The sequence below is a fragment of the Equus caballus genome, chromosome 17 (genome assembly GCF_041296265.1).
Source record: "Equus caballus isolate H_3958 breed thoroughbred chromosome 17, TB-T2T, whole genome shotgun sequence".
Classification (NCBI taxonomy): domain Eukaryota; kingdom Metazoa; phylum Chordata; class Mammalia; order Perissodactyla; family Equidae; genus Equus; species Equus caballus.
Window position 1 is genome coordinate 31168578 of NC_091700.1, and position 14578 is coordinate 31183155.

The window sequence follows — 14578 nt, forward strand, 5'->3', positions numbered from 1 at the left end:
AACACAGGACATATTTATGCCCATCACTGTGATATGTAGTCCCTGTATAAAGTCCAAAGGTGACTGTTTATAAATTAAAGGAAAAGGTATCAGCTTTCCCCAATACTCAACCATATATACTAATCATACAGTATGAATAGGATACCTGTAATAACCCCCTTTTGGAAAGGAAAAACTAGGAAACACACAGACACTTCTGTTTTTGTTAATTATAAAATCCTCCAACTTCCTGCCCTGGAAACATAATAGAGTTCTTTGTTCAGTCTCTGGATCTGTTCTCTGGAGGCACTTGTTTATCTGGTGTCCTCCATGGTCCCTTGGTTTACTTGGAGAGTAAACCAATTACAATGGACTTTCAGAGTTCATTTTCCATCATGGCTATGTGTGAATGGGCACAGGGCATAGATCCTTGGGTGAGGGGAGCTGGCTGGGAGGAAAGTGCACAGCTTCTGCAGCTACCTCCTGATAGTGCAAGTTTGGGTCCAGGGTTTGCTTTAGGGATCTAACTATCAACACAACCTTTGAAGGAAGGTTTGTCATTTCTTTGGCAATATAATTCTCTCTAAATTGCAGTAGACTCCCAATATATTTGCTTTTGATCAGTTTTGTAAGCAACTTGACTCAACCAGAGATCTTATTTAGGTAAGATTTTTAAGTCTGAGCACTCCCCGACTTTTATTTACTGGGTTTTGGGCTCTGTCCTCCTCCTGCGCTACCTCATCATTTAACAGCAGCAGCTTGAGGTTGAGTGAAACAATTGTCTTTGGTGTGAAGGCAATACCCTTAATCTAATTTTTCACCCCTGAGTTGGATCTCACTATTTAGCTGCCATGGGTTGGGGTTAAAATTTTATCTCCTGCTTAGGCTGCCTCTGAAGAGCTACCTTCAATAGCTGCTTCAGTGTATGAAAGTGTTAACAGGGTGACTGTGAGGCTCCTCCCAGACTTTCGGTCAATTTAGCTGGCAAGCCATGGGCAGAAAACCTTCTTAGTGTAACTGTAATCCCCTTTCGGTTGCCTAGCTGTAGCCAGAGCTCCTTTCTCTTGTGGAGGCTTTGCTGAAAGCGGCAAGCGGCAGCCAACTGACACCAAAGATCTGAGATGTTTCTATCCACTTTCTTTGGAGTTATAGGCTTGGATGGCATGTGGTCTGCCTTCTATGACATCACAGGCAATATTTTTACCAAATTTTTTCCATGACCTAGCAAGACTCACCAGATGTATCACTGTCTCCTGCTGTGGAATTCTAAGCTGGGGGACTCTGCTGTTCTGTTCTCTTCATCCCCTCTTCCAAGTACCAATTTTTATATTAGTTGTGATATAGGTTTGGCAGCTGTGATACAGGTTCAAAATAAGAGTCATTTAAACAAGAAAAAAAAGACTATTTCCCTGTCATAGAATAAGCTGGTAACACAGCTCAGCTTTATATGGTTGTCAGTACTCGGGTTTCTTCTATTTTGTTTTTACCTCATCACTAGAGTGTGACTCTTGTGATCCAAGAGACCTCACCACCACGTCTGCATGCTAGCCAGAGAAAAGAGGATAAGGACCCACTTCACTGACATTCACACACCAGACACCAAACTCTGTTACAATGGCTACTGATAAAGATGCAAAGGAGGCTGGGCAACACACAATGGATTCTGGGTAGCCAGGGGTGGGGTGGGGGTGGGAAGTGATAACCAGTCAGCCACAATCATCTACTCTAATGTTGAGAATTATACATGATAGCTCTTAATTTTCATTTTAAACTTATACTTATGTGAGTTGCAACATTAAAGAAAAAAATACACAAATAAAATTATGGAATGTTTTCCATTCCATTCATAAGACCCTAGTCTTTGATGGAGTTTCAGCCTGACAGAGATAAGAGGCAGAGTTCAGCAGGATAGAAAGCTCTGGATTAGACTTTATTTCCAAAATACTTTCCTAATAACCGAATCAAAAAAACCCACACCTTATATGTTATTTAATTTGTCTCTGGGCAGGCCTGAATTTAAGATATCATGGGTAATTTTCATTTAAACACCCCCATGAAAAGTTATTTCATCAAATCCCTCTATTGAATTTAATGTCTCTCAGTTTTCTAGCCAAAACTAATCCCTCAAGCTGTACATTTCCCTTATGTAAGATCCAGCACTCACAATTAGCAAATTATATACGGGACTGCCATAATTCTTTGAGAACTGAGATTGTACATTTTTTGTTAGTAGATACTTTGTGATTCTTTTTTTAACTTAATGACCTAAAGAGTTACATTAATGCACTTAAAGAGTTACTTGGTTGCATACTTTCTCATCTTCTATTTTTGTCAGTGCATGTGTCTGAGAAAGGATAATGGGACTCTATCAGTAGAAGAGAACACAGATTATCAAGTTCAACACTTCACAGCCTGTCTTGGCCCTGCGTCCAAATGTTTAAGAACTAAAGATGGGATTTACTGACTATTTTTAACCTCCTAGGACTGGAGGACAGGGAGGGAAAAAAAAGGAAGAGGCTTTCTTTTAACTTAGTACAAGGTTTATAATGGGAATGTAATGGATAGTTTCAGAAAACAGAATAGAAGAATCTTTCTGAAGAAACCATGACAGGCGGCTTCATAAGAATTTTGCTCTTGAAGCCATGCTTCTTACATGTCAGGCTATTCTGAGGACGTGGTATTCATTTTCCAAATAATTCACATTTTAATGTATTTACATAAGTAATTTACATAAAATTATTTTTAGAAATCATGATCAGTTTCAACCTGTCACATGATTATCTATGGTTTAATTCCTGTGAAAAGCAATTAAGTCTGTCTGGACTCTAACTATGATGATCTCTAATTTTGTAGACCTCTAACTTGTTCACACATTTAGAATGACCTTCTGCGTCTTTTTATCTATGGCAACTTCTAGTGTTAGATGGCTTGGGTACAAAAGCCCACCAATACATAGTGCTTGAAATGTATATTAAATAGGTATGAAAAAGAGAGGGTGTAAGTTGATACAAGAAGCATTAACACACAGTGTTCTCAAACACTCCACCTAGGTTGCCTTCTTTCACTTCTCCTTTCATATCTCATAATTCAAAATCCTGGGGAGCTGTCCCTGCAATGTTTCTTCTCCTAATCACAAATACCTAGACCCAACACATCAGGTAATATCAGATATTTAAAAAAATGAAACAACAAACAGCCTCGGAAAGCCAGCAGCTTCAATTTATTTGAAGACATATATACATATTTTTCATTCTAAGACTATAAGACTGTAAACCAACTTTTTAAAAAATCCCAATCTTTTAATGTTATACTAGTCTGTGATCACTTGTTTTATTTATATAAAATTGAAGTCATATCCAAAGAGATCATTTAGTTATAATTTCTTAATCAGAAGGAAAAAGTTTTAGATAGGATATAAGAAAAGGACAAAGTACACCTGGAGTTTCTCTTTCTTTTCTTTGTTATTTCTTAACTATACTCATTTGCAGGCCATAAAATGAACAAAAGGATTCATTTAACCATGTCATTAGGTACTAAACATTCAGTTGTTCATTCATTCACTTCATACATTTCTCTAGTGCCTACCAGGCACCGCAGAGCCACAGATGAAAGCAGCAGCAGCTCGCAGGCAAGTGAGGAGATGAACAATGGCCATTCAGTTCCAGGGCTGCAGTGGGGGAGGCGGGTGAGGGAACTAATGAGTTCTTGTTATGTTCTAGTCATTGCGGTAGATGTGTCTCATAAAACTAACTCATTTAGTCCTTATAACAACTCTCTGAAAAAGATATTATTAATCCCCAAAGAAACAAAAATTCAGAGAGATTAAGTGACTTTCCCAAAGTCATGAAACCAATATGCAACAGAGCCATAAATCCAACTCAGATCTGTCTCACGTCACAGTTGTACCCTATCCACTACACCCAGTGGCCTCCTTGAGCTTTGCAAGGTGCCACGAGTGCCAAGACTTTCACCCTGCCTAAGGAGCCAGCAACATTTTCACTAAATGGGACAGCTGAAGTCAAGTCTTATGGGATAAGCATGAGTCCCATGGGTGGATACTGTTGTGAAAGTCTTTCTGGACAATGGAAAGAACATACGAAAGACATAGAGGCTTGTGGGAAATGTCAAGTTTAGGGAACTGCAAGTGCTTTAGCACAGAAAAGCCATGTAGACTCTGGAGGCAGGCTACAGAGATTCGAATCCCAGGTGCTGCACTTCTTAGATGTGTAATTCGGCAAATCTTCAACCTATACAATATGGATAATAATAGGACCTACCTAGTAAAGTTGTTGAAAATTAAATGACATAATATATGTAAAGTACTTTACACTGTGGTTGGAACCCAGGGAAATCTCCACAAATATTACATATTATTATTCTGAAATAGCTGGAATATAATGTGCAGGGGAAATATTGACTGGAGACAAGTTTAGGTTGAAAAGTCAAGACCAGATCATCAAGTGCCTATTTTATATAACTGGGGACATCACTGAAGGATTTAAAGTGTGCTTATGTATGTATGTGTTTTTTATAAAATTAGTTCTAGTTCATTTAAAAATATCTTTGTGATGTCAGTGTGAAGAACAAATTAGAAGAAGTGAGACCTGAGTCAAGGAGACCGACTCTCTGATTATTGCAATAAATCCAGGGAAGGTATCATAAGGATCTGAACTTGAACTGAGTCAGTGGTGATGGAGAAGGACAGGCCTGAAAAATACTTAGGAACTAGTCTTTGTAGGACCTGGTTAATAGTCAGAGAGCAGAGGTGGGCTAGTGGGGTTGGTGGTGCCAATGACAGGGATAGGCAATATAGGAGGAGAAGCAGGCTTTGAAAAATGTGCTTATGTAGTAAAGTCACATCTTGTTAAAACAGTAAAAGAAATTAATCTATTCAGTCGCAAAATATAGGTACTATTCTGTTTGAGTGACCCAGAGAATCTTGATTGAAGTTTAAAGCTAAAAATAAAGAAATTTTTGTTATCAAGTAATTTAATCATAGAAAAAACACTTAAATTAACATTTCATTGGATAAAACTAATAACTGGTTTAACATCGTTCACATTCAACTTCTATATAATACACCCCTCCACACACACACACACACACACACACACACACACTACTTTTAAGTAAGGCATAAATTCATAAAAAGAGAACACACCTACAGAGGTTAAATTACAGTCATGATTTTATTAGTCAAGAATGCAAAATTGGGTGGCCACATCAAGCAGGAGCAGATGCTGCACATTCCAGCATAGAGTCCCTTGGTTCCCAAAGTCCCCAAGTGGGCACATAAAGGCAAATGACACTGTCAGAACCAGATAGGGTCTCACTAGATGTATAACGTTCTATTCTTACTGCACCAATGACCAGTATTTACCCCTGGCTTACCTATCTAAGGAGAACTTACACCAACACTCTATACGTCTATTTACTGGACTATATAAAAGCATAGCTATCCCCTGGCTTGTGACCCCTGGTCGAGATCAACAAAGCAATTCTCTTTGGAAGAGAGGCTTCTCTTTGGAAGCCCATTTCACCATAATTCTAATTCATTATAAGCATTGAATAAGTGCTAACTACCTATAATCAAGTAGGCTATAATACAGTTAGGGAATTTGATTGCAGGTATTATTTTTAAGACAAATCCTTTAATTCTGACACATTAAATCAAATGCTAGTTAACATGAACAGTCAACGTTTTTGTGGGTAGCAGTATGTTTTGATATCTGGAACATTTATAGCCTTCTCAATGTCCTGTGTACTAAAATGTTTTTGAACTGTTAATTATCCTCTAGAAAAGTTTTCTAATAATAAAATAAATATAGGAAGAATAAGCCAAATATTAAATATTGATCTTGTAATCATTCATTAAGATGTTAACATATATGAAATTTAATACTACCTTTAAGGTATGAACATTTATCCAGGTCATAATTTCAATGAAAGGGCATCTAAGAGAAACTGTTTCAATCGTCAACTACACAGACGGCACAGAGCAGCTTCAGCACCAGGGATAGTAATCTCCTTGTAATAGCAAATGCCATTATACAGACGAGTAAATGCTATCTAACTTCAAATTAGTTGCTAGCTTTACATGAGTGAGTATAACATGATAGTTAAGAGCACAACCACAAGGGAAACAGTGAATAAACGTTTTTTTGTCGTTGTTCTTGTTATTATTTTTGTCATATGTGAAGTTGATGCAATACGAAGATAGTTATATTTCTCTATAGTTACAGACACCCACAAAATGAGGAAAATTAATGGCCCTAATTAAATATTTCTTGTTTTATTTATTATTTATTTAATATACTATTTCAAAATACATCACAATGGACCATCATTTCTTAATATTAGCAAAATACAAGAAATAAAAACATAAAAACCATGAATTAAAGTTCTTTGATCAAACTAAAGTTCATGGCCAATTTTTCTTTTAAAAGCACAAAATTGCAAAGCAAAATCATCTTTCCAAACATAGCCATAGGATTCCTATGTATTATAATTTCTCATAGGAATTTTCACTGGTGAATTTTTTCTGCATGCTTTGAAGAATAAAACAGTGAACTGTTGGCCAGTTGTAATATATTACTTAACATTATACATACTTCTAAATGAGAGTGAAAAAAGAACACCAAAGGCTCCAAGTATAATATAAATTACTATATTTAGTAATTTTCAGAAATGATCAGAATGTGTTAATATCCACTCCAAGAATGATTACAAATCCATACATTGAATTTCTTTACATCTCAACTTTTAAAGTATAGTTGTTCTGAAAAAGTTGGCCAATTTGGAAAAAAGCCATTGGTATACAAATATATATGTAATAATCTGTAATTATTACAAATATGTAATATGTAAAAATAACATGTAATATGTAAATAGGTAAATTTGAATTAACATGTATTCTTTAGAAATTAGGAAATCTGGGTCCTGCACAATTTTGCATATGGCCTTTTATTTCTTTATATGCCAACAACTAATGTAAACATTTTTTGAGGCCACCAATATTCAACAGTTTTAATGGGTGGATCCATGTCTATGTTGACATATCATGGTTAGTATACCAATTTATAGTTAACAGGCATCTAAGTGTGATGTTGGACCTGGAAAATTAGTACTCAAAAATCCAGTTACCAGGAATGCATAGTGGAATGGCCAGAATTCAGGAAATACATAGGTATCTAAACCAATGGTTTATTAACCCAACAGCCTATAACTGTTTCCATGAACTGAGGGGCACAAAGCTGTTGGGAGAAGAGGTACACAATACTTGCAGGAAAAACAATTTGATGGCAAGGCCTGACCCCTTACTGGCATGCCACTCCTCCCTTCTGGAAAGAACCAATCTTGAGTGAGCCTGGCTTGAGGTTCACTGGTGACTACCACAAACATCTAGCTAGTGGCATTGGTTGGTCTATTGAATGTAGAGATGGAAAGCAGTTACCTGATGTCAGTAATTTGTTCCTGTCTACAAGGTTGAGGGTTTTGCCTAGTGTTCATATGCACATTGCAAAAGTACAATTTATCTATCAAACTTTAGCCGGTAAGTTAGTAAACTCAAGACATAGGAAACAAGAGCAGAGTCAGTAATTTCAGTCCCAACTGAAACCGTGCATATTGAGCATCTAATAATGAGTGCATAAATCACTGATTTACAGGATTTTTTCTTTCAAAATATTTTGCAGTACCATGAAAACATGATGTAAATACCAAGAGATATTTGTCTAGAGAGTTGACAAACCTTTACCTTGCTGTCCAATTAGAAAATGGACTACAGGAAAGAGTCTTCTAAAAACTGGCTAAGATATTTATTGCCAGAATCTTTCTGAGAGAACTGTTTGGCTCAACCTATATTCCCTTACCTCAACCATGTACTCCCGCACATCTGTCCCTCAGGCATTGATGCCTTCCTCCAAAGGACCCAAATAAATACACTGAAACTCAGGCATAAAAGTTGCCTTAAAGCCTTTTGAGGATCTCAAATTTGGCCTTATGTTTCTCTTTCTTTTTGTTAACTCATGTTTCTAGATTCTTGACTGTTTGCCCAACTTTGGATTGCCTTCTTGCTCTGTCCTTGAGGATCTGTGGTTACCTTGATTCTCCTTTTCAAGTTTGCCCCAACTATGGCTTGTCTCACCAGTTTTGATTCCTGACTACTAGCTCTGGGCATTGAACCACCTATCCTTTTAACAACCCCCCACAGCTTGTCACACATTTTACCAAAACCAGTTTCCTGCCCTGAGTCAACAGTCATGGCTCACTACTGCCTGCATTCCTAGAACTGAGAGTAGTACTCATTCCAGATCGCTCCCAGAATTAATGCTATTGTTTTCTCCAGAGTACTCTGTACTTTTCAAAGCATGATCAAAATTTATCTCATCTGTGCTTACAACAATGTCATTACATAACAAGAGTTGTTCATTCTCATTTTATTGGTAAGAAAACTGAGACTCAAAGAAGCCAAATAGTTTACTTAATACTACACAGTGAAGATTCTAATAATTTGCATGCTAGTTTTGAGGAATTTAACCTCCTCAAAATTCATGTTTTAAAGAATTTAAGAGTCCTTTAGAGAAATGATTTTATTGTGATTTAAAAAGTCTTTGTTCTTCTTTCTTTAATAGTTGAGACAAGCAAATGTTATACCAAATCGTTGAATTTATTCAACTGTTAAAATCTCTGCCCTTTAATTTCTTTCCTTCTTTCCTTCATCCAATCATTTATTGAGCAGAGACTGTCTCATTCAGTGCTATGTTTCCTGTACCTTGGAACTATCCATGGCTTGCAGAATACACTCAACAGATATACATAATAGGGAAGATGTTTGCTTTCTTTTAGGCTTTTTTAAAAAAATTAATCATATTATGTTCCTATTGAATGAACACTATTAGATACATGAATTCAATCTATCTCTCTTAAAGTTTTGCTTTTTTAAGTTGAACTTTTTTTTTTAAAGTTTTCTACCCTTATCAAACAGGCCATTTGTGTTACATTATTTAGTAGACATACAATCTTTTAAATATAGAGTTCCTTTCATGTACTTAACAACAAATATATACTGTTAGAAATACATAATGTCTCTTTAAAGTTGTCCTAGTTCATGGTTTCATTATTTAGTACGCTTTCTGATGAATCCATAATGAGTATTACGGAGCTGCTACTTGTTTATGTAATAATATTGGAGGAATAAGCTCTCATTAATTTATCATTCTATACGAAATTTCATTTTAGGTTCATGCTTATTGAGTAGATAGGCACGAAGCTCAAAGAATTGATGTTTCAATTATATTGACTATTTTATGTTTATAGTTGCCGTGTTCTAAATTCCATTGCATCTCTGCTGTCACTCTGTTCTGGTTGTATGTGATTATATTTCCATTGGCATCTTCCTTACTCAAACATCAAATAGATTGCATTTTACAGTTCTAGAGTACTAAGCCCATGTCTCTCTAGTTAGCTTTCAAAATATTAACAGTAATATTTACATGTGAAAAGTTAATATATGTTTTACCATGATTCAATATAAGCATTTTTAGTCCAGGCATTAGTAGAGGTATTGAAACAATAAAGACATTATGAATTTTATAAATATTCCAGGTTAGGACAATTCCCAAGAGCTAGTAGACAGGAGAAGAAAGTAGAGATACCAAAATCTGTTGTCAATTCACATTTTAATAACTGAAAGCTATCTGGATAACCTCAGCTAGGAAGTTTATAGCATACGAATGATGGCATTAGCGCTGTGGGTTCCTGCCAGTCAACATCAAAATTAAACATACATATAATTCGGAAAAGTTAATCCTCTAAAGTCCCACTGTCCCTTTAAAAGAGAAAGTCAAGGGAAAAATCTGTTGTGACATGAACTTAAAGTACCAAATTTTATTTACAAAGAAAGCAATAACAAAAAATTTAATGAAAATGAAAAGCAGAGAAACAGATATTGAAACAACAGGACAAAAGTCTGGTTTAAACCCTCGATACATTTTGGTGGACTGTTTACTTCTGTGGGTTAGGAAATTATAAAGGATTATCTTGTTATTATTATTTGCTTATCCTTTTGGCTTTTTTGTTTTTATAAAATCTCAGAGTGAAATTTCTATTTCAATATATGCCTTCTCTCCCTATGACTAGTAAAAAACAAACTAAAGATATATTGCTAATTCGGTTTACATACTTAGAGGCAAAACATTTAAGTTTGAGATAGGAAAGGAATTGTTAAGATTCTTGTAAAATAAAGAAATATAGAATATATATTACATAGATATATATATTATATAGAATATATATTACACACACATATACAGGGCTATTTATTTTTAAAAAACTAAAGAAATCAATACTGTCCTATTTGCTCTTTGAAGAAGGGAAAATCAGATCAATGAAGGAAAAGAAAATAACTGGATATTAGTGTACTTAATTATATAATTTGAAAACTCCCAAAATTCTACTAAGTCTTATTTTTGTGTTAATTTATAATCACAGCTTCTATCATCTATTGAGTACTTATTACAGGCATTGTTCTAAATGCTTTATATGTTTTATCTGCTTGGATCTTCCAAGCAATACATATGAGATAAATATATTTTACAGATGCAGAAACAGGTTCAGGGCAATTTGTCTGGATTTGAACCCAATCTATGTGATTTCAAAACCATTCTCTTAGCCACTGTACTATACTTCAAAAGATTATTTGGGATTAGGATGGGAATGGTAAAACAAAATCATTGAAATGTTTAATTTTATACTGTAACCATGTGAGCTTTCTGTTGTGCTTATGAAAGAAAACACTATGGTATGAATTATGAGGGCAAATCATGTGGCCACCATCTTAATAAGCTTCACTGAATGCAAATAGCCCTGAAACATGCTGTTATATCTTCTTGTCACTGCAAAAGAAATCAGGCTGAGTTTGTTTTAACAGAAACCAAGAAACTAATGATAAAGCTGTGGCCAGCATATGACTTTCCATCTACCTCTCACAAGCTTAGATTACCCAAACAGAAAAAAGGTTTTATATGCACATTCATGTATATTTAACAGATACCCAAACACTAAATGTGATTAAGCATCTCGATCCCTTAAGGTATCCTTTAACCTTATGATTATCTGTGCTATTTAAGATTTACTTTCACATTAACAGCAAAGAGGCCAAATACAATGTATACCTCAGAATGTATAAGATTAAACTCTTGGTAGAAGGTGCAGTCCACACACTCTGTTTTCCCTTTACCTCTCTTTTCTGATCCTTACACTCCTGCCCCTTAAGTGAAAAGAGAGACACTACAGCAGTGGGAAATCAAAGCATAAACCTCAGATTGTCTCCATGTCCTACCTGCTAATTGATCAATGAGGCAGTTATTTCAAGCCATTCTTCCACTGTTTAATCCATGGCTGCTGGCACCGTTAGAGAAAGGCTCTAATCCAAAGCTTTATGCATCAGTACTAAGCTCGGATTGATTCTATGCACTGTTTCTTAGTGTTAGAGTTTGGTAAAGATGCTCTCTTTTACTTTGGAGAGATTCTACTAATGAGATTCCCATTCCAAAAGACTCTGGACATTTCCTCATAGCATTCTTTTCCTCCTACTACCCAGAGAATGTATTTTTTATTATAATTATGAAGACATATCATGATAATACTTTCAACAGGGACTAGGAGATTAATGGTTACTAAGTTAGTTAGACATACAACAAAATCTTTGCCAGAAAAGCATAATAAGGAGTAATATATTAATGGGACTATGAAATTAAATTCTGGTTAATCTTAATGAATGTAATTAAAAACAATTTATTTATTCCAAGTAATTTTTGTCTAGAATTAAAATGATTCCAAGGGAACAAAAAGGCTAATGGAGTTTTTCTGAACCTTTATAGGCATAGACATATAAAACCAGATTGACTCTGGAAATCATCTCTTGGCAGGCAGCTTTCACCAAAACATGCAAAAACATGATGACTTTGTTCTTTTTAAATGAGCATTTCCAGTCTTTATCTTTCATCTGTTAAATTTGGTAGAAATGCAATCATGGCCTCAGTCTAGGTTCCAATGTAGACCATGTGAGATAGTGAATAAACCTGAGGTCTTGGCTAGCCATAACTAAGATCAAATCTTAATTTTGTCATTTACTAAAACATGATCTTGCACAAATGACAACCTCTCTTCACATTAGTTTCCTCGTTTGAAAAATGTGAACAATAGTATCTTACTAGGAACACTGTAGTAAGGGTTAGAAATAATACATGTAAAAGTGCATGGCAGATAGATTTGTTAATCTCTATAATACAGTTGTCATGGTTAACAATAATCAACCATAAACTCCATTCATTAACATACTTTTCTTTCTCTAACACCTATATACCAAACACAACAGCAACTACATTGCAATGAATGTCATTGTGCAAAAGAAACAGAAACTTACTGGTCAATGTTTGTTAGTATGAAAACAATTATATATATTCTTTTCAAAAAAAATGTTCAGCAAAGGGGTGTAGGTGACCACATATACTGTCATGTAAATTTCTTACTCTTGGCAAATGAGGCAGAGAAGATGGGAACCACTAATTTATTAAGCGAAAATTTGTCAACCTATGTTAACTGAAAAAAAAGCCAGAATCATTTTTTTTTAATGTTGGAAATGAGTACAAAGTTTCAGATCACTTTCATCTAGGTGGGATCCTGAATGTACTCATCAAGGTGGCATGTAAGGTGGTAGGAATTTTAGTAGAGGAGACGGGGAGGACAGTATTATGGATAGAAAGAAGAACGTGAGTAAGGGTCCAAAGTAGGAAAGCACAACCTATTAATTGAGAACAGAATAATTCAGGCTGGCTAAAGCATTGTTTCCCAACCTGGGGACCTCAGAATTATTGAAAGGGATCCATGAACACATATACATCAGGCATTGTTTGTGGACAGAATAAATATCAAACACATTTATGTCACTTGTATTTATACTAGTTTCCTAGAGCTGCTGTAACAAAAGTACTATAAACTTAAAACAACAGATGTTTATTCTCTCACAGTTCTGGAGTCTAGAAGCCCAAAAATCAAGGTATCAACAGGGCCATGTTTTTTCTGAAGGCTTAAGAGATGGATACTTCTTTGCCTCTTCCTAGCTTCTGGTGGTTGTCAGCAATCTGCAGCTTTCCTAGGCTCAGGGCTGTCTGCCTCTGTCTTCACATGGCCTTCTTCCCTGGGTATCTGTCTTCACATCGTCTTCTCACTGTGTGCATTTGTTAGTCTGTGCATCTCTTTTCCTCTTCTTATCAGAACACCAGTCATATTCAATTAAGGACCCAACTAATTCCAGTATAACCTCATCTGATCTTGATTACACCTAGAAAGACCTTACTTCCAAACAAGGTCACATTCCCAGGTACTGAGGGTAGGACTTGAACATATCTCTTTGGGGACACAACTCAACCCACAACAATGTGTGTGTGTGCGCGTCCTTGTATTTCAAATATGTGTAGATATTGCGATTTTTAAAAAGCAAAAATTCTTCAAATAGCATTATTGAATGAAAAATATCTTTTCATTACTGTATTTTTCTCAGTCAATGGATATTAAAAGAATAGATCTCCAAGAATCTAAGAGTCCACAATTTCTTTTTAATGATAAAAAGAGTTGTACACACTCAAAAATGTTGGGAACCATTATTGTAGGATTCCCGTCAGGAATAGAAGGCAGTAAACTAGAAAGAAAGCTAAAGTAAAGTATGGAGGCTCTTAGGTACCAAGATAAGAATTCTGGGTTTAATTTGTTAGGGAAAGAGAATTACTGGTGATTTTTTTGAGCAGATGACATGTATACATATAGAAGCTATTGTGACTAATAAATTAACAATTCTGAACCACACCAATCTGTCCATCAAGCTGGAGCTATAAGAAAATTATCCATGTACAGGATGGACTGGAGAAGAGTGAGTGTGGTGACAAGGAGATCTGGGACGAAGTGAGCAGAATCTCACTGGAGGATGACAGTGAGGATGAAAAGGATGAGATACAAGTTAGACATGCTGCCAAGGAAGAATGGGCAGAGGTATGACTAAGCTGATGGTGAGTATGTATGCGTGTGTGGTGCATTCGTATGTATATTTATGTCGATGTTTGAGGGTATTTGTGTACATTAGGGTGTTTGTATGACATCTAGTTCTTTTGAAATTCAAGAGTACTTACTATTTCTGTACTATTCATTTGATATTTTGAATGTATTGAATGCTAATTAACTTTCTATGTGTAAACAATATTTCTCTAAACGAAAAATTTGAAATCACCCATTTTGACTGGTTTACTTTCTTGAGCACAGTAGGCACTCAAATATTTGTTGGTTGGTAAACAGCAACATTTTAGCCATTTCAAAGCTGAGTCAAATTTGTTAAGAAATATTGAATTTCTATTTTGTTTGTGTCTGTCTGTGTTTTCTGTTTTCTGTTTAGGAGAAAAGAAGTGGAGCAAAAACGGTAGAACTAATACTAGTTGGAGGAAACTGAAATTTAACTTTGGAGAAGAATTTGTAAACAGGCATTTAGCTAGTCCAAATGATTTCAAGTCCCCAAGGTAGGACAAATTATACCCATTGACCCTGAAAG